The sequence below is a fragment of the Manihot esculenta genome, chromosome 1 (assembly GCF_001659605.2).
Source record: "Manihot esculenta cultivar AM560-2 chromosome 1, M.esculenta_v8, whole genome shotgun sequence".
Classification (NCBI taxonomy): Eukaryota; Viridiplantae; Streptophyta; class Magnoliopsida; order Malpighiales; family Euphorbiaceae; genus Manihot; species Manihot esculenta.
Genome location: NC_035161.2, coordinates 11,329,116 through 11,348,974, shown reverse-complemented (window position 1 = coordinate 11,348,974; position 19,859 = coordinate 11,329,116).

The window sequence follows — 19,859 nt, the reverse complement described above, 5'->3', positions numbered from 1 at the left end:
TTCATTTGCTTGGGAACGATGGTTAAAAGTGCAACTTTTACAATTTCACCTTTCCAAATCTTAATGAGGGATTCCTTATGCGGTCTGAAGTTGCACATCGTCATCAATCCAGTGCTCCACTGCTTTGAGGGTTAAGCTGCATGATTCAAGGTGTGCTTAAAACTGGGATTAATGGGAGATTAATACTTCCTTGGGGCTTGGTAGAGATCGCAGATGAGAAATCATTGCAGTTGGCCTTCACATCTCCTACTAATACATTTTAGGGGCAATAGTATTTTTAATCGGTATACAGATTTGATAGGAATTTAAAAATTGTCCCTTTTTTTATTATATATAGTATAACTTATTTTAATATAGATCTTGTTTTATATTTAATAAGAGTACAATTTTAGCAATTTATTGTAAAAACATAACTAAATGGTTATAATTTAGGTATAGTAGCGGTCGACACTCTAAAAGATACAGTCTCAATCTAGTAGAGGCAACCTTTTGAAAACTTCGATTTATATCATTAAGGAACTTAGCACTCTTACTCTTTCTTTAACAAAGAGGATTAAGTTTTTCTAGTTGATACGTGAGTTACAATGGAAAGTAAATCAGTTTCTAATATATCTTATTCCCTTTGTTTAGTAATTCATTTTGTAAAAAAAAAAAAAAATTCAATTGAATTCTTTTATAATTATATATGATTTTATTTTTTTTAAATGAAAAATATTTTAAATTGAAGATAACTGAAGTCTTTTATTTTAGATAGGAGAATTGTTTGAAAATAAATAAATAGAATTGAATTCTATGAAATTTTTAGTTTTAAAAGATCATTTTGTAAGGTATTTATTATTTCGGATAAAAGAAAAACTACTATTTATTGAAAAATGTCAGCCTTGAAATGCAATTTAACATAAGAACAAATGGAACATATGAGCACTTAAGCTAAGGAAACGTTGGTGGAGCATGAGGGAATTTTTCCAATTTAGGTTAAAAACTTTTTTTTAAATCAAAGCAACTAGAACATTATTTTTCAATTAAATATTGATGATCTAATACTTAAAAATTATTGCGGATAATTAATAGTGATAACTAATTATAGCTGAAATATTTTAAATATTTAATAAATTATATTTAATTATTATTATTAGCATATAAAATGACAAATAGGAGTATATATACATATTTTTATTATATAAGAATAAATATTATAATTAATATAATTATTTTATAATAGTTTTTATATATTAATAAAATAAATAATTTATTAATATAATAAAATTAATAATATTAAAAGAATAATATGGTCCAAATAAAAATAAAGATTTTAGATAAGAAAAAGCTATAAAATTAAAATTAATTAAAAATGCAATTGAAAGGATTACAATCAGCTGTCAGATGCTTTTTCACACAGTTTATCAAACGAACATATTAGCCATTTGTGATTTTACAGCTATCAATTAGATAAAAAAGATAAAATAATGAAGCCTAAAATTGATGTATCCACATGCTCGATTTTTAGAGAATTGTCCTTGAAAAAGACAAAGCCGTCATTATGAGTATCGACATACTTAGTTTTTTCGAGAGATTCTTAAAAAAGAAATTCTTTGAAACTAATACTAACAATGTTAGCATGCTTGCTTCTTAAAGATTCTTAAAAAAATCGACTCTTATGAGTATTTTTATCTTGAAGCCAACACTAAAAAATGCCGACTTATAAGCTGACATTTTAAACGTTAGTTTCTTCAAAATTTTGTTACTCAATTATATCTCATCCTAATTTAGAAAAATTTTTCTATAAGTCTTGCATTTGAACTAATAAATTAAGAAGTGTCACTCTTTAGACTGCCAATAAACCAATTTTGATGATATATTGTAGATACAAATTATTTCTCAAATGATTGGCAGTGAATTTATGTATGTCAACAGTGTTATAATTGAGTTTTAAACTTCCATATGCTATCAAATGAAACAATAAGAACTAAAGTGAGTGGGGTTTAGCCTTATTTCTTGGAGTTTCGCACCGTGTTCGTGAGAATTTTATCTCCCTTATACCTTGTTTTGCTATCTCCACTAGTTTTGATCTTTGTTGTACCTGGCCTTTAATCCTTCTGATCCTCCTTAACCCTTATCTACCTACCTAGATTCTTCATTCCTCCTCACTTTCCTACCCCCAACTCCTCTTCTCTCTTTTATGGATGCCGGAACAAATGAGTTAATGGCCCTTGCTCAGAATCTTAAATGTAATCTTCAATTAGATTTTCAATATTACTGGAAGAAAAAAAAAGTTTATTCTATCATAGATATACAATCTAAGATAGGAAAAAAAACTAACTATACTATTTTAGAATAGTTTATAAGAACTAACTGTATTATTCTAGAATAAACTATAAGAACTAACTATACTATTCTAGAAACAATTATTTTTCCTTGTTTTCTTGAATAACCGAATCCCTTAATACCCCCTGTGTAATACCCGGCTAGATCAGACATCGGAATTCCTACCGTCCGGTGGAATTTGAGGATGACAGAGGTCTAGAAGGTTAAGAGAAAGTTTTTCTAAAATGTTTTCAAGAAGTTTACAGGTTTAGAGTGGAATAGGATTGAGTTTTGAAGAGAAAAGACTAAGGAGGATTTGGCCAGGTTCGGCCGCCGAAGTAAAGTTCGGCCGCCGAAAGTGCCTTAGATTCGGCTTCCGAACCTCTACTTTCGGCCGCCGAACGTTGCATGGTTTTGCATGCGGTTAGGCTGCCGAAGCTGAGTCGGTTTGCCACCTATATAAACGCCTCCAGTCGGTGAAATGGATAAGTATAGCTTGTCTTTTCACTTCCAGAGGTAAGAACAGGTCCTCCATGGGTATTTTTCATGGTTTTATCAAATCTTGCAAAGGTTTGATTGGTTTTCATGTTGTTTTGAAGGTTTTAAGCTAAAAAGAGAAGTTTTGTGGTTTAGAGAGTTTGAAGGAAAGAAGCTCCATACTTTCAAGTTAGGATCGTTCATCTTCTTGATTTCAAGAGGTAAGTGAAGATCCTGAACTTCTTTTGATGATTTATGGAGGTTTTGAGGAGGTTATGGGTAGAGTTGCATGTTTAGGGTAAAAAGTGTATTTTTTGAGGGTTTATGGATAAAAGCTTGTATATGTGTTATGTTTGTTGTTTTTGTTGGGGTTGTAAGTTAATTTTGGACCCCTTTGTGCATATACTTGAGTATATGGGTGTTGAGGAGTTATGATATGCATGTGAAAGTTTTGGAGTGGTTTGGGAGGCTGGTTACTGTCGTGGATGAGTTCTGGATGAACTCAGGTCCGGCAGCCGAAGGTACATTCGGCCGCCGAACCCTTGAAGAGGTGGCTTCGGCTGCCATAGCTTGCCCACGAGAGTTTTGAGTTTCGGCTCTGGAAGGGGGATTCGGCAGCCGAAGGTGCCGCCCAAGGTTAGAGACCTTCATCTCTGGAGTGTGTTTTAGCCCCCGAACATTGCCCCGAAAGGGTTCGGCTGTCGAAAGTGGAGATTCGGCCGCCGAAGGTGCTTGAGTTTCGGCTCTGGAGAGGACATTCGGCCGCCGAACCTGCCGCCGAAAGTGTTCTGTCCAGCCTTCTTTTGCATGCTTTATGTGCTTGTTCTAGGATGTTTTAAGGGGTTTATGGGGAGTTCTATAGAGTTATTATTGAGCTAGTTTGACACCTCATTCGAGTCCACTTGTGTAGGATTGGATCCGAGAGATCGAGGAGGTCGTCAGTGTTAGTTGTTGCAGAGTCAGTTCAGTATCTGCTAGAGGAGCAGAGGTGAGTGGAACTAAACTTAATATTTTAAGATGCGAAATAATATATGGTTTTAGCATGTTTCATGCATCATGAATAACATGAGTATGCAATAGGTTGTTTGCATTAGAATTCACGAATATGATGCATTGCATTCAATAGTGAGTAATGAGGTGGATGAATATTGAATGATCCATTAGCCCTCAATATGATGTGTGATGATATGACATGATATGATATGATATGGCATGTATACTATGATATGAGGTGGATAGTCCAGGTGAGGCCTAATCGCCCCTGGCACAGAGCAAGAGAAGTCTAGGTGAGGCCTAATCGCCCCTGGCATAGAGTTATGTGGAGTCCAGGTGAGGCCTAATCGCCCCTGGCATAGAGCATTATTGGCTTGTTATGAGATGAGATTTATGTGTACAGGGCTAATGGTGACAAATTCATCCTTGTTGTGATCAGATTGTGATGTGATGCATTCCATGAGTGCCTATAGTTTGATAAATTGTTTTATTGTTCCTACTCACTGGGCTCTAGAAGCTCGTCCCTCTCCCTTAACCCCAGTTTTGCAGGGCCAGAGATAGCCAGGAGGAGTCTGTCTCAGCAGAGTGTCAGCTATGGTTTTTGCATGTGTAATAGAATAGTGGACATGATGTAAATTAAAGAGATGTATGTAAACAAAGATAACAGAGAGTAAGTCAGTATGTTAATGGTTTAGCATGTGCATTGCCCTAGTATATGTTTAGTGCTCAGTGTATGCATAATCCCTATATGCATGTATCCTGATTTACGTTTCTTGATGAGAAATGTGTTGAACCATGCTTAATGTATGACATGTTTGATGAGATGCCAGTGAGTTGTGACTTGGGAAAAAAGAGTTTCAATCCCTTGACCCACAGTAGTCAGTAGTCACTGGTGTACGCCCTGGGGGCTATTTCAGATTTGTATATCTGAATGCTAGTAGTTAAGCCTGGTAGTTTTACAGGATTTTTGTTTATGTCTGAGCATGTATGGGATTTATCAGGTGCTCAGAGTTTATGTTCGGCTTACTACGGGTCCCAGCAGCCTTATGCCGAGCTGGATCCTAGTGCCAGTGATGGTTCGGACCGTTACAGAGGGGTACCGGTTTCCGAGTCGTTACACCCTGCAAGCTGGAGAATGAATATCAAGTATTCCCATCTTGACCTTTAAATTGGAGAAAATAGGTAGAGTCAGTGGTTTAGTGAAAATATCAGCAAGTTGAGCAACTGTGGAGATAAAAATAATTTAAGAACACGAGTCTGAACTTTTTTTGGAATAAGATGATAATCCAATTCTATGTGTTTTGTACGCTCATGAAAAATAGGATTAGTAGCAATGTGGAGAGCACTTTGATTATCACGAAAAACTATCGCAGGGGATTGATAAGTAACCTGTAAATCATGAAGCAAATAAGTTAACCGTTGTAATTCACAAGTGAGAGCAGCAAGGGTTCGATACTCAGCCTTAGAAGATAAACGAGAAACTGTATTATTTTTTGGACTTCCATGATATAAAGGAAGAGCCAAAAAAGACACAAAACTAGTCATAGATCTTCGAGTATCAACATATCCAGCCCAATCAGAATCACTAAAATCTTTAACTAAAGATTAGATATTACAAAAAAGAAAATACCAGAATCTTGACAACTCTTAATATATCTTAAAACCCTGTGGGTTGCCTGCAAATAAAAATCAGTAGGATGTGATAGGTACTGACTTAACAGTTGAACAGAATAAGTCAGATCAGGTCTTGTAGTAGTAAGATATAATAATCTGCCAAAAAATCTTCTATATATAGAAGGGTCAGGCAAAAGAGTGTCTTTTTTAAGGATACTACTCATTAGTATATGAACAGGCATAAAAAAGAATATCTAAAGTATATTTTCTTTAATTAAGCACGATACCCTTCGAAGATCTGGCAATCTCTAATCTTAAAAAAAAAAAATTAAGGTTTCCTAATTTTTTGATTTTGAAGGTGCTAAGAAAATTGTCATCCACATAGACTAATAGAGCAGTAAAAGAATAAGAATTATGTTTAATAAAGAGATAATAATAAGATTTACTCTGAATGTAATCAAAATTAAGTAAAACAGTTAAAAGTTTGGAGAACCATTGTCTGCTAGCTTGCTTGAGGCTGTACAAAGACTTGAGAAGCTTACAGACTTTATTAGGTGTAATGGTATAAAAACCAGGAGGCAAAATCATATAAACTTCCCCATTAAGATTTCCATGGAGGAAAGCATTATTAACGTCCTATTGTTGAAGCCAATTATGTATAGCAGCTAAAGTAAGTAAAAGTCTAATAGTAGTCATCTTAGCCACAGGTGAAAAAGTGTCAAAGAAATTAATATCTTATGTTTGGATATAATCTTTGGCTATAAGTTGAGCTTTTATCTTTCAATAGTTCCATCAACTTTGAGTTTGATTTTGTAAACCCATCTGCAAACAATGGTTTCTTTGTCTAGTGGTAAATCAGTAAGAATTCAAGTTTTATTTTGCTCAAGAGCAAGAATTTTAGCTTGCATAGCTTCTCTCAAACAAGCATATTAAACTGCTTGATGATAAATTATTGGCTCAGTAATAATAGAAGCATTATTTATAGGAGGAGGGAAGATGATCATAGGAAAGAACTTGAGAAAGAGGATGAAAAAAATTAGGGGTAAGAATTGGAGAGAAAGAGTTAAGTAAATGACAATAATAATCCTTCAAGTAGGTAGGAGCAGTTTTATTTCGAGTAGACTTTCTGAGAATAATAAGAATTGACTGGTTAAAAACAGAAGCATACTCAGAAGAAGAAGGAGAGTGAGTAGGAAAATAATCAGAATCAGGAATAGTGCATCTTGAGGTAAAACAAGATCAGTCCGAGAGGAAGGACCAGAAGTATGTTTGTCATAAGGAAAAACATATTCATAAAACACCACATTTCTAGAGAAAAAAATTTCTCTAGCGGACAAATCAAATAACACAAAACCTTTAACACCAGCCTTATATCCTAAAAAAATACACTTTCTTACTCTAGGATCAAATTTATCCTAGTTGCAGTAATAGTAGCAGCAAAACATAAAGAGTCAAAAACTTTTAGAGAAAACAAATCAAGAACAGAATCATGAAGCAAGTCATAAGGAGATTTATTTGCAAGCAAAGTTGTAGGCAATCTATTAATGAGAAAAATAGAATGTGCAACAGTATAATACCAAAACATCTTTAGTAATTGAGCTTGAAAAAGTAGAGTTCTAGCAGCATTTAAGATATGTTGATGCTTTCTTTCAACTATTAAATTTTATTGAGGAGTTTCCACATAACTAGTTTGATGAATAATGTCTTTTGAAGCAAAAAAAACTGGGTCATAGAAAATTTAAGACCATTATCACTTCTAAGAATTTTAAGTTTTATTTTAAACTGTGTCTCAATGAAATTAACAAAAGACTGAATTAAAAAAAAAAAGTTTAAATTTATACTTCATTAAGAAAATCCAAGTATGTCTAGAAAAGTCATCTACAATGACTAAAAAATATATGTGTCCATGAATAGAAAGAACCTTAAAAGGTCTCCAAATATCGGCATCGATCAAATCAAACAGGGGAGAGGACTTATATGAACTTATAGGAAAGGGCAATATTTTCTATTTAGCATAATGACAAGTATCACAAACTTTATTATTTAAAGAAGTCACACAAGAGTGTGTATTCCGAACAAAATGCATAACATTCATGGAAGGATGTCCTAATCTAAAATGTCATATATCAAAAGTTGTATTAGAACCTTTTTTAGTAGAATCTATGTCACAAGCATCTACGGATAACAAAATACTATTAACACATGATAAAACAGGTTCCATCAAGATGTAAAGGTCATTCTTAACCTCAACTAAATCAATCTTTTTCAATGTATTCTGCTCCTGTATAACATATTTATTATAATGAAAAATAAGGATACATAAAAGAGAAGAAGTCAACTTAGTCACAAAAATAAAATTTAAAGTAAACTCAGGTATGTATAAAACTTCAGATAAAATGACCGATTATGAAAAATAAACGGTCCCTAAAAAATTAGCAGAAACAGTAGTACCATTTGATAGCTTAATATGAATAAGCTTAATTTTCTTATATATATCATAAAGTGAATAAGAGAAAAATTGTAATACCCGGCTAGACCCCGGCACCAGAATTCCTACCTTCCGGCAGACTCTTCGTTGGAATCCAGAATTTCTCGGATGTTGGAGCCTTCTAGAAGGGTAAAATAAAGGTTTTCTAAAATATTTTTATGTGTTTTTATGTTTTAATGAAGAAAGAAATTGAGTTTTGAAAGAAAAGACCTAGGAGGAAAAGTCCAGGTTCGGCCGCCGAACCTCATGTTCGGCCGCCGAACATGGTGGACTTGCGGGAGCTCTTTTGGCCCCCGAAGGTGGTCTGTCCAGCCACCTATAAAAGGCCCATTGTCCGAAAATGGGCAAGTTTTCTCTCTCTATTTTCGGACATAGGTGAGATTTCGCCTTCCTTTGATCGATTTTATATTTTCCTTCAAATCTTTCAAGTTTTTGACAAGTTTTCATCTTGTTTTGAAGTTTTTGAGCTAAAGAGAAAAGTTGTGAAGCTTGGAGATCCTCGGAGCTTATTCCTCCATATCTCCGAGTTTGGGATCGCATCTCCTCTCGATCTTCAAGAGGTAAGTGTCGATCCACGCCTTTTATGATGTTTTAAGTAAGTTTTAAGAAGGAGTTAAGGGTTTTGAAGCATGTTTAGGCTAGGTGTAAAATGTTAGGGTTTTTGTACCCTTTATGTTAAATGTATGCTAAATGTGATGTTGTTGGGGTATAGGTTAGTTTTATGCCTCTATATGCTTGAAAATGTGTTTATGCATGTTTTAGTATAGTTTTGATGCATGTTGGGTTGTTGTGGGTGGCTGGATACGCAAGGCAGCATCAGGTTCTGCCCTTTGGGAGAGCCCAGGTTCGACCGCCGAAGCCAGTTTCGGCTGCCGGACCTGCCTGTGGAGGCAGTTTGGCCGCCTAAACTCGCCCCCAAAAGTTTGGACTTTTGGCTCTGGAGGGGAGTTTCGGCTGCCGAATCTGCCCCCAAAGGTTGTGACTTTCGGCTCTAGAAGGACTTTCGGCTGCCGAACCCTGCCTCCGAAAGTGCTTGACTTTCGGCTCTGGAAGGACCTTCGGCCGCCGAACCTGCCGCCGAAAGTCCCCTGTTTAGCCTTCCTTTGCATGTTTTCTATGAATGTTTTATGATGTTTTAGGGGAATTTTGGGGAGATGTTTAGAGTCTTGCTAGAGTTGTTTGGTCCCTCATTTGAGTCCACCTGTGTAGGATCGGACCCGAGGAACCGAGGAGGCCAGCAGTGCTAGCTGTTTCAGAGTCAGCCAGAGGTGAGTAGAACTGAACTATGTTTGAAAGTAAATGAAATTTTTAGCATGTTCATGCATCATAAATGCCATGATATGTACTAGGTTGTTTTGCATTAGAATTCACGAATATGATGCATTGCATAATATGTTGTTGATGTGGATGGATATTGGATGACCCACTAGCCCTCGATATGATATGTTATGATACGGTATGGAAGTCCAGTGAGGCCCATTCTACGCCCCTGGCACATTGGATATGTTATGTTATGTGATGTTAAGAGAAAGACCAATGAGGCCCATTCTACGCCCCTGGCACATTGGATATGTTATGTTATGTGATGTTAAGAGTGTAACAGCCCGGAAATCCGGACCGCTACCGGCGCTAGGATCCAGATCGGCGTAAGGCCGCCGGGACCCGTAGCAAGCCTAACATATATCCTGTAAACCTGTAAATCCCATACATGATCAACAAAACTCATAAACCTGTAAACATTCTCATATAACAACCAAGCTCAACCTGTACATAAACATAAACATATCATAAACCTCCACTGGAGCCCTCATCAAATGCTCCAATGGGGTAACTCATCATACATAAGCTTGGTTGAAACATAAACTCATATCTCATATCATAAGGACCATGTACATACAAGTGGGATTAACAATCTGTATTGGTCAAGCACAACTCCATCCTCAATATTCAAAATTTCATAACATAACTTAAAACTCTTTTACATTACATCATAATACAATTTTCATGTCCACAATCTAACTATTACATAACATCACTTCATACTCTGGCTAACCTCCTGGTCTACCCTGTACCTGCACATCTGGGGTTAGGGGAGAGGGGTGAGCTATAAAGCCCAGTGAGCAGAATAGAGAAAAACATATTGTAACGACCCCAAAATGGACCGTCACCGGCGCTAGGATTCAGGTCGGCTTAAGGCCGCCAGAACCCGTAGCAAGCCTGCTATATTCTCTGTGTACCTGTAAACCTCATACATGATCATACATTTTATGTGAAAATAAAACTCTTTTCTGAACCAAGGCTCAACCTGTGCATGCACTATCTCTGTACTCTGTACTCATGTACTCTGTACTCTGTATCCCTGACTAGAGCTTGCTCTAGATGGGTTAACTCATACCTGTTAAGCCTGGTTTTCACATACAGGAAAACATATATACATATACAGATCATGTACACAACATACATCACTAGGTCTAGGTCAAGCAACAACTATTACATCTCTTTAATATTACATGTCCACTCTAAGCTATTACAGATCTCTTCACTCTTCCTGTACTCTGCTGGACTGTCCCTGTACACTGTACACTGAACCTGCAAAACTGGGGTTAAGGGAGTGGGATGAGCTCTATAGCCCAGTGAGTAGAACAGTAAAACATCTCAGTAAAATATGGTCTCATGGAATGCACCATATCACAGACAAGCCACATCAAGAGTAAACCTGTCACCACATAGTCCCAGTAACTCTGTGCCAGGGCGTAGAATCGAGCACCTGGTCTTCCTGTCATATATGTATATGTGTATATAACACTTCTGTACTTACCATTGCCAGGGCGTAGTCAAAGGCTCCTGGACTTTGCTATACCTGCCAGGGCGTAGTCAAAGGCTCCTGGACTTCCTGTCTGAGACTATTGGATCATTCAGCATTCACTCACATCACCAAATAACAATGCAATGCAACATATTCGTGTATACTAATGCAATCAGCCTATGGCATAAACATGATGCATGAGATATGCTAAAAGCAGTTTGTGGTTCAATTAAAAGTCATCAGTTTAGTTCCACTCACCTCTGGCTATCTGGACTGACTGACTCTGCAGGCTCTGAACCTCTGGAGCAGTACTCATTGCTGCTCTCTCTGGTTCCTCTGGTCTGTACCTATACAGATGGACTCAAATGAGGGACCAAACAAGCTTATGAATAACTCTCTTAAACTCCCTAAGAATCCCCTTACACTCACTCTAATATCCATGCAAAGCATGCAAAGGAAAGCTGGACAGAACACTTTCGGCGGCAGGTTCGGCGGCCGAAAGTCCTCTCCAGAGACGAAACTCAAGCACCTTCGGCGGCACCTTCGGCGGCCGAATCCCCCAAACAGAGCCGAACATGCACAACTCGCGGGGGGCAAGCTGTGGCAGCCTAAGCTACCATGCAAGAGGTTCGGCGGCCGAATGATCCTTCGGCTGCCGAACCTGAGTTCATTCAGAACTCAGCTTCAACGGCAAACCATCTCCTCCTTCCCTTCAAGCTCTCCAAACATGCCTACCTCCTCTACTCAACTCACATATACTCATGTATATGTCCACAGGGGTCCAAAACTATCTAATAACCCCAAACAACAAATCAAACATAACACATAAACATGTATACATGCATAACTCATCAAAACTATCATTAAGAACCTAAACATGCATCTCCTTCCACAAATCCCCCTAAAACCTTCAGAAAACATATTCAAGAACATCACTTACCTCCTGTAGTAAGAAGCTGAACACTCTGAACTAAGGAAAACGAACCAACTCTTCTCAAACTCTCAAACTCTCTCAAACTCACTTTTGCTTCAAAACAGTCAAACCCCTTGTGAATGCTCAAAACACTCTGCATGAGCTGCTCAAACTCAGCAAATACAGCATAGGAGACGTGGCCAACTTCTGGACATGATCTGGTGATCACACCTGTCCAAAAGGCTGACTCAGGGATACAAACCTGCTGGCTAAGCAACTGCGCTTCGGCTGCCGAATCGCATGCAAAACCATGCCATATTCGGGGGCCGAACCTGAACTTCGGAAGCCGAACATTGGGCACTTTCGGCGGCCGAACTTATCTTCGGCGGCCGAACTTGGCTCCTCTGCCTTGATTCATTTCAACTCAAAACTCAAAACTAAAGAACTGTAAAACCAGAAAACACCTCATAATACTGAGAAAGCGTAACTCCTACCCTTATATAGAATCCCAACACCCCGGATTCCATCAGACAATAGGAATTCCGGTGCCGGATTCTAGCCGGGTATTACATTCTCCCCTCCTTAAGAACATTCGTCCTCGGATGTTCCTAAAACACACAAAAACAAAACACAAGGAGGAAACTAACCTCAAAACAGATATGGATACTGCTGGAGCATAGACTCCCGCGTCTCCCACGTGCACTCTTCTAGGTTATGGTGGTTCCATAGGACTTTCACCATCGGAATCTCCTTGTTCCTTAGCTGTCTGATCTGCGTGTCCAGAATCCGCACTGGCTGCTCAATATAGGTGAGATCTGTATGAATCTCCACCTCAGGCTCACTCAGAACCTGATTCGGATCTGACACAAACTGTCGTAGCATAGAAACATGAAATACCGGGTGAATTCTCTCCATAGAAGCAGATAAATCTAGCTTATACGACACATTTCCGATCCTCTGCAATACCTCAAAGGGTCCAATGTACCGTGGAGTCAATTTACCTTTCTTTCCAAAACGAACCACTCCTTTCATTGGAGACACTTTTAGCAATACCCAATTACCCTCTTGAAATTCTAACTGCTTTCTGCGAACGTCTGCATAACTTTTCTGTCTACTCTGAGCTGTTCTGATTCTCTCTCTGATCATGGGCACCATTCTACTGGTAATGTCTACTAACTCTGGCCCTGCAAGAGCCTTCTCTCCTACCTCTTCCCAGCAAACAGGGGATCTGCACTTCCTCCCATATAAAGCTTCATAAGGAGCCATCCCAATGCTAGCATGATGACTGTTATTGTAGGCAAACTCCACCAAAGGTAGATGCTGCCTCCAAGAACCGCCAAAGTCTAACACACATAGTCGAAGCATATCCTCTATGGTCTAGATGGTCCTTTCTGACTGTCCATCAGTCTGTGGGTAGAAAGCAGTACTAAAATCCAATCTCGTGCCCATTGCACTTTGCAGACTCCGCCAAAAGCGAGAGGTAAACTGAGGTCCTCTGTCTGAAACTATAGATACTGGAACTCCATGTAATCTCACTATCTCATCCAGATAGACCTGTGCCAACTTATCCACAGAATAGTTACTCCGTACTGGAAGAAAATGAGCAGATTTCGTGAGTCTGTCCACAATCACCCATATCGAGTCTATCCTGTTGGATGCTACTGGTAAACCCACTACAAAATCCATGGCTATGTTCTCCCATTTCCACTCTGGAATCGGTAATGGGTTAAGCATTCCTGCTGGTTTCTGATGCTCTAATTTCACCCTCTGACAAACCTCACAGGCTGTCACGAACTGCGCCACTTCCTTCTTCATGGCTGGCCACCAATAGACCCTTTTCAGATCCTGATACATCTTGGTAGCTCCTGGGTGAACACTATACCTCGCATTATGAGCTTCCCTCATAATGTCTTCCTTCACACTGCCCCTATCTGGTACACAAAATCGACTCTCATAGCGAAGGATCCCTTTGCTGTCAAATCTGAACTCTACATTGTTGCCTGACTGAACAGTCCTGGCAATTTTCATCAACTCAGGGTCCTCGTGCTGTTTCTGAGCTATCTGTTCCAGAAACACAGGTGTCATTCTCATCTGTGCTATCAACGCACCTGTACCAGACAACTCTAGCTGTAATCCCTCGTCAAAGAGCTTATAAAGCTCCATCACAACCGGTCTCCGCTCTGCTGCTATATGAGATAAACTGCCTAGTGACTTCCGGCTTAGGGCGTCTGCGACAACATTCGCCTTACCCGGATGATACTGGATTTTACAATCATAATCACTGAGCAATTCTACCCATCTCCGCTGCCTCAAATTCAGCTCTCTCTGACTCAAGATGTACTGTAAACTCTTGTGATCAGTGAAGATCTCGCATTTAACTCCGTAGAGGTAATGCCGCCACATCTTAAGTGCAAAGATAACTGCTGCCATCTCTAGGTCATGGGTAGGGTAATTCAACTCGTGCTTCTTCAACTGTCTAGAAGCATAAGCTATTACTCTATCACTCTGCATCAATACACAACCCAATCCCACTCGAGATGCATCACAGAACACTGTGAACTCTTCATTACTGACAGGCAGAGCTAACACTGGTGCTGTTGTCAATCGCCTCTTGAGCTCCTCAAAGCTCTCTTCACACTGGTCTGACCAGATAAACTTCTGGTTCTTCTGAGTCAATTTGGTCATAGGAGCTGCTATCTTTGAGAAGTTCTGAACGAACCTCCTGTAGTAACCTGCCAGTCCCAGAAAGCTTTTAATCTCAGTCACTGTCGTGGGTCTGGGCCAGTTAGCTACAGCCTCTATCTTCTTGGGGTCTACCTCAATACCCTCTGCTGATACCACATGTCCCAAGAAGGCAATGCTCCGTAACCAAAACTCACACTTTGAGAACTTGGCATATAAACCATGCTCTCTCAGTGTCTGCAAAACTGTCCTCAGATGCTGGGCATGCTCCTCTGCATCTCTGGAATACACTAAGATATCATCGATAAACACAATGACAAAGTGATCCAGAAACTCACTGAATACCCTGTTCATGAGATCCATAAATGCTGCAGGGGCGTTAGTCAACCCGAACGGCATCACTAAAAACTCATAATGCCCATATCTGGTCCGGAAAGCTGTCTTAGGCACATCTGCCTCTCTGACTCTCAACTGATGATACCCAGATCTCAGATCTATTTTCGAGAAACAACCTGCTCCAGCTAGCTGGTCAAATAGATCATCAATCCGAGGTAAGGGATACCTATTCTTGATAGTGACCTTGTTCAACTGTCTGTAGTCGATACAAAGTCTGAGGGATCCATCCTTCTTTCTGACAAAGAGTACTGGAGCACCCCAAGATGAGGTACTAGGGCGGATGAAACCCTTATCTACCAAGTCCTGCAACTGTTCTTTCAACTCTGTTAACTCAGCTGGCGCCATCCTGTAGGGAGGTATAGAGATAGGTCTGGTACCTGGCAATAATTCAATTTCAAACCCTATCTCCCTATCAGGTGGTAGTCCTGGCAAATCGTCTGGGAACACATCGAGAAACTCTCGGACTACTGGTACTGTGGCTGGTTCCCTCACCTGACTGTCTAGCTCTCTCACATGAGCTAGAAACCCCTGACAACCCCTCCTAAGCAAACGACGAGCCTGAAGGGCTAAAATCATACCTCTGGGTGTACCTCTCCTGTCTCCTCTGAAGACACACTCTGACCCATCCTGGTCTCTGAGACTCACTAGCTTCTCTCGACAGTCCAACGTAGCACTATATGTAGATAACCAATCCATCCCTAGAATGACATCAAAATCTGTCAAATCTAGAACCACAAGGTCAGCTGGAAGGTATCTACCCTCTATAAACACTGGACTGAAACGACAGACTGACACTGCCACTGATGGGTCACATCTAGGTCCACTGACCCAGAGAGGATACTCTAACTCAGAACTGATCAAACCCAACCTCTCTATGGCTCTCGAAGCAATAAAGGAATGAGAAGCACCGGGGTCCATCAAAGCATACACATCTGAACACCCAATGATGAGATTACCTGACACCACTGTGTTCGACGTGTTAGCCTCCTCCTGTGTCACTGTGAAAATCCGTGCTGGGGCTACCGGATTTCCACCTCGGGAACCTGCTGCTGAAGTAGAGGCTACCCCTCTCCCTCTACCTCTGCCACTAGTCTGAGGCATGACTGGAGCTGCTGGCCGTACAACTGGCTGTACCACACTGCCTGAACTCATCTGCTGGGATGGTGCAAAAGTCATCTGCGGACAATCCCGAGCAATATGCCCTTCCTGTCCACATCGAAAACAAGCTGTAGATCCCAACCGACAAACTCCTCCATGTGGTTTTCCGCATCGTCTGCAGACTGAAGCTGTGCCAGAGCTTGAGCCACTACCTATTCCCAGACCTGACTTGACTTTACTCCAGAACTTACTCTTTGTTCCTTTTGCTCTATCCCATCTTTTACTGCTTGGTGTGGGGGCTTTAGAACCTGAAGCCTGTGCCTGTGACTGTTTCTGAATATTGGCACTAGCTTCCATTTTTCTGGCTGCATCTATAATAGAGTGAAAACTCTCCTTTTCTGCTGGAAGGATCAAAGAAGAATACCTGGGATGAAGTCTCATGGTATATCTCCTCGCCTTCTTCTGATCAGTATCATAGGCCTGACCCACGTACTGAAGCAGATCTAGGAACTTATCTGTGAATTCATCAACAGTCATCTCATCTGTTTGTCTCAACTGTTCAAACTCAATTATCTTCATCTCCCTCGAACTATCAGGAAAAGCCCACCCTGCAAACTCATTGGCGAACTCTCCCCATGACATGCTGTCCATTCTCGGCTCCACATAATTCTTAAACCATTCTCTGGCTTTCCTACACTTTAATGTGAAACCTGCCATCTCAATGGCTCTCCTATCATCTGCTCCCAATTCACTGGTGATCATCCTAACTGCTCTGAGGTAATCAAATGGATCATCTCCCGTGTTGTATTTAGGAGCATCCAATTTCAAGTACTCCGTCATTTGGACTTTACCTCCAGATGAGCTAGGTTCATGTCTATCAACAACAGGGGCTACTGGTTCTGGTGGTAATACTGGGTCATTTAGCTCTAGGTGTGCTGCACTTGGACGGGTAGGGGAAGATGGATACATAGGATATGGTGGATAGTAGTGAGGATATGGCATATATGGCATGTATGTAGGATATGGGTCAAAATGAGAGTATTCCGACATACCCTCCATAGGATACTCTGGCTCCTGAAACAAGGATGGATAGCCATAACCTGAGGCCTGAACGCCTCCCTCGGAATCGCCCATACCTTCATCCATAGACGGATCAGTCTCCATAGCCTCCCTCTCTTCCTCTGATCTTCCTCCTCTAACTACTCCTCTTCTACTCTCGTCTACAGACCTTCTAGGGTCTATTGACATGCCTTCCCTGCTAGATCTCTGCGACCTTGCCCTTGGCAATGCAGGAGGACGAGCAGCTGGTCTCTCACTCTCTGGTGGGACTCCAGTCAATCGAGCTGATCGACGAGTTCCTCGCATCTTTACTCTGGAAACACAACATATAACATACCACTTAGCACATAAACATCACATATCATACACATACAATACTCATGGCATATCATAGCAGATAGGACTCAAGACCCTATCCTAGTGGACATGATTTCCTATTGTGCTTGACCACTTCTAACCTGTCTGAGCCCAACACTGTCTCTATAGGTCCGATCATGTGAACCTAGGGCTTTGATACCAATCTGTAACGACCCCAAAATGGACCGTCACCGGCGCTAGGATTCAGGTCGGCTTAAGGCCGCCAGAACCCGTAGCAAGCCTGCTATATTCTCTGTGTACCTGTAAACCTCATACATGATCATACATTTTATGTGAAAATAAAACTCTTTTCTGAACCAAGGCTCAACCTGTGCATGCACTATCTCTGTACTCTGTACTCATGTACTCTGTACTCTGTATCCCTGACTAGAGCTTGCTTTAGATGGGTTAACTCATACCTGTTAAGCCTGGTTTTCACATACAGGAAAACATATATACATATACAGATCATGTACACAACATACATCACTAGGTCTAGGTCAAGCAACAACTATTACATCTCTTTAATATTACATGTCCACTCTAAGCTATTACAGATCTCTTCACTCTTCCTGTACTCTGCTGGACTGTCCCTGTACACTGTACACTGAACCTGCAAAACTGGGGTTAAGGGAGTGGGATGAGCTCTATAGCCCAGTGAGTAGAACAGTAAAACATCTCAGTAAAATATGGTCTCATGGAATGCACCATATCACAGACAAGCCACATCAAGAGTAAACCTGTCACCACATAGTCCCAGTAACTCTGTGCCAGGGCGTAGAATCGAGCACCTGGTCTTCCTGTCATATATGTATATGTGTATATAACACTTCTGTACTTACCATTGCCAGGGCGTAGTCAAAGGCTCCTGGACTTTGCTATACCTGCCAGGGCGTAGTCAAAGGCTCCTGGACTTTGCTATACCTGCCAGGGCGTAGTCAAAGGCTCCTGGACTTCCTGTCTGAGACTATTGGATCATTCAGCATTCACTCACATCACCAAATAACAATGCAATGCAACATATTCGTGTATACTAATGCAATCAGCCTATGGCATAAACATGATGCATGAGATATGCTAAAAGCAGTTTGTGGTTCAATTAAAAGTCATCAGTTTAGTTCCACTCACCTCTGGCTATCTGGACTGACTGACTCTGCAGGCTCTGAACCTCTGGAGCAGTACTCACTGCTGCTCTCTCTGGTTCCTCTGGTCTGTACCTATACAGATGGACTCAAATGAGGGACCAAACAAGCTTATGAATAACTCTCTTAAACTCCCTAAGAATCCCCTTACACTCACTCTAATATCCATGCAAAGCATGCAAAGAAAAGCTGGACAGAACACTTTCGGCGGCAGGTTCGGCGGCCGAAAGTCCTCTCCAGAGACGAAACTCAAGCACCTTCGGCGGCACCTTCGGCGGCCGAATCCCCCAAACAGAGCCGAACATGCACAACTCGCGGGGGGCAAGCTGTGGCAGCCTAAGCTACCATGCAAGAGGTTCGGCGGCCGAATGATCCTTCGGCTGCCGAACCTGAGTTCATTCAGAACTCAGCTTCAACGGCAAACCATCTCCTCCTTCCCTTCAAGCTCTCCAAACATGCCTACCTCCTCTACTCAACTCACATATACTCATGTATATGTCCACAGGGGTCCAAAACTATCTAATAACCCCAAACAACAAATCAAACATAACACATAAACATGTATACATGCATAACTCATCAAAACTATCATTAAGAACCTAAACATGCATCTCCTTCCACAAATCCCCCTAAAACCTTCAGAAAACATATTCAAGAACATCACTTACCTCCTGTAGTAAGAAGCTGAACACTCTGAACTAAGGAAAACGAACCAACTCTTCTCAAACTCTCAAACTCTCTCAAACTCACTTTTGCTTCAAAACAGTCAAACCCCTTGTGAATGCTCAAAACACTCTGCATGAGCTGCTCAAACTCAGCAAATACAGCATAGGAGACGTGGCCAACTTCTGGACATGATCTGGTGATCACACCTGTCCAAAAGGCTGACTCAGGGATACAAACCTGCTGGCTAAGCAACTCAGCTTCGGCTGCCGAATCGCATGCAAAACCATGCCACATTCGGGGGCCGAACCTGAACTTCGGAAGCCGAACATTGGGCACTTTCGGCGGCCGAACTTGGCTCCTCTGCCTTGATTCATTTCAACTCAAAACTCAAAACTAAAGAACTGTAAAACCAGAAAACACCTCATAATACTGAGAAAGCGTAACTCCTACCCTTATATAGAATCCCAACACCCCGGATTCCATCAGACAATAGGAATTCCGGTGCCGGATTCTAGCCGGGTATTACACATATATTAAATATTTCATGCTTCCATGAAATGCAACACATCACAAACATATCACATAAGGATGGTATTGTCACCTATAGTCCTCAACATAGTCCAATCGTGCCAGGGGCGTAGAATGGGCCTCACTGGTCTTTCTCTCACATACATAACATAACATAACATTCCAATATGCCAGGGGCGTAGAATGGGCCTCACTGGTCTTTCTCTTAACATAGTCCAGGGGCGTAGAATGGGCCTCACTGGCAATCCATACCGTATCATCATCATATCATACCATAGGAGGACTAGAGGATCATTCAATAGCCAATCTGCATCCACATCATATTATGCAATGCAA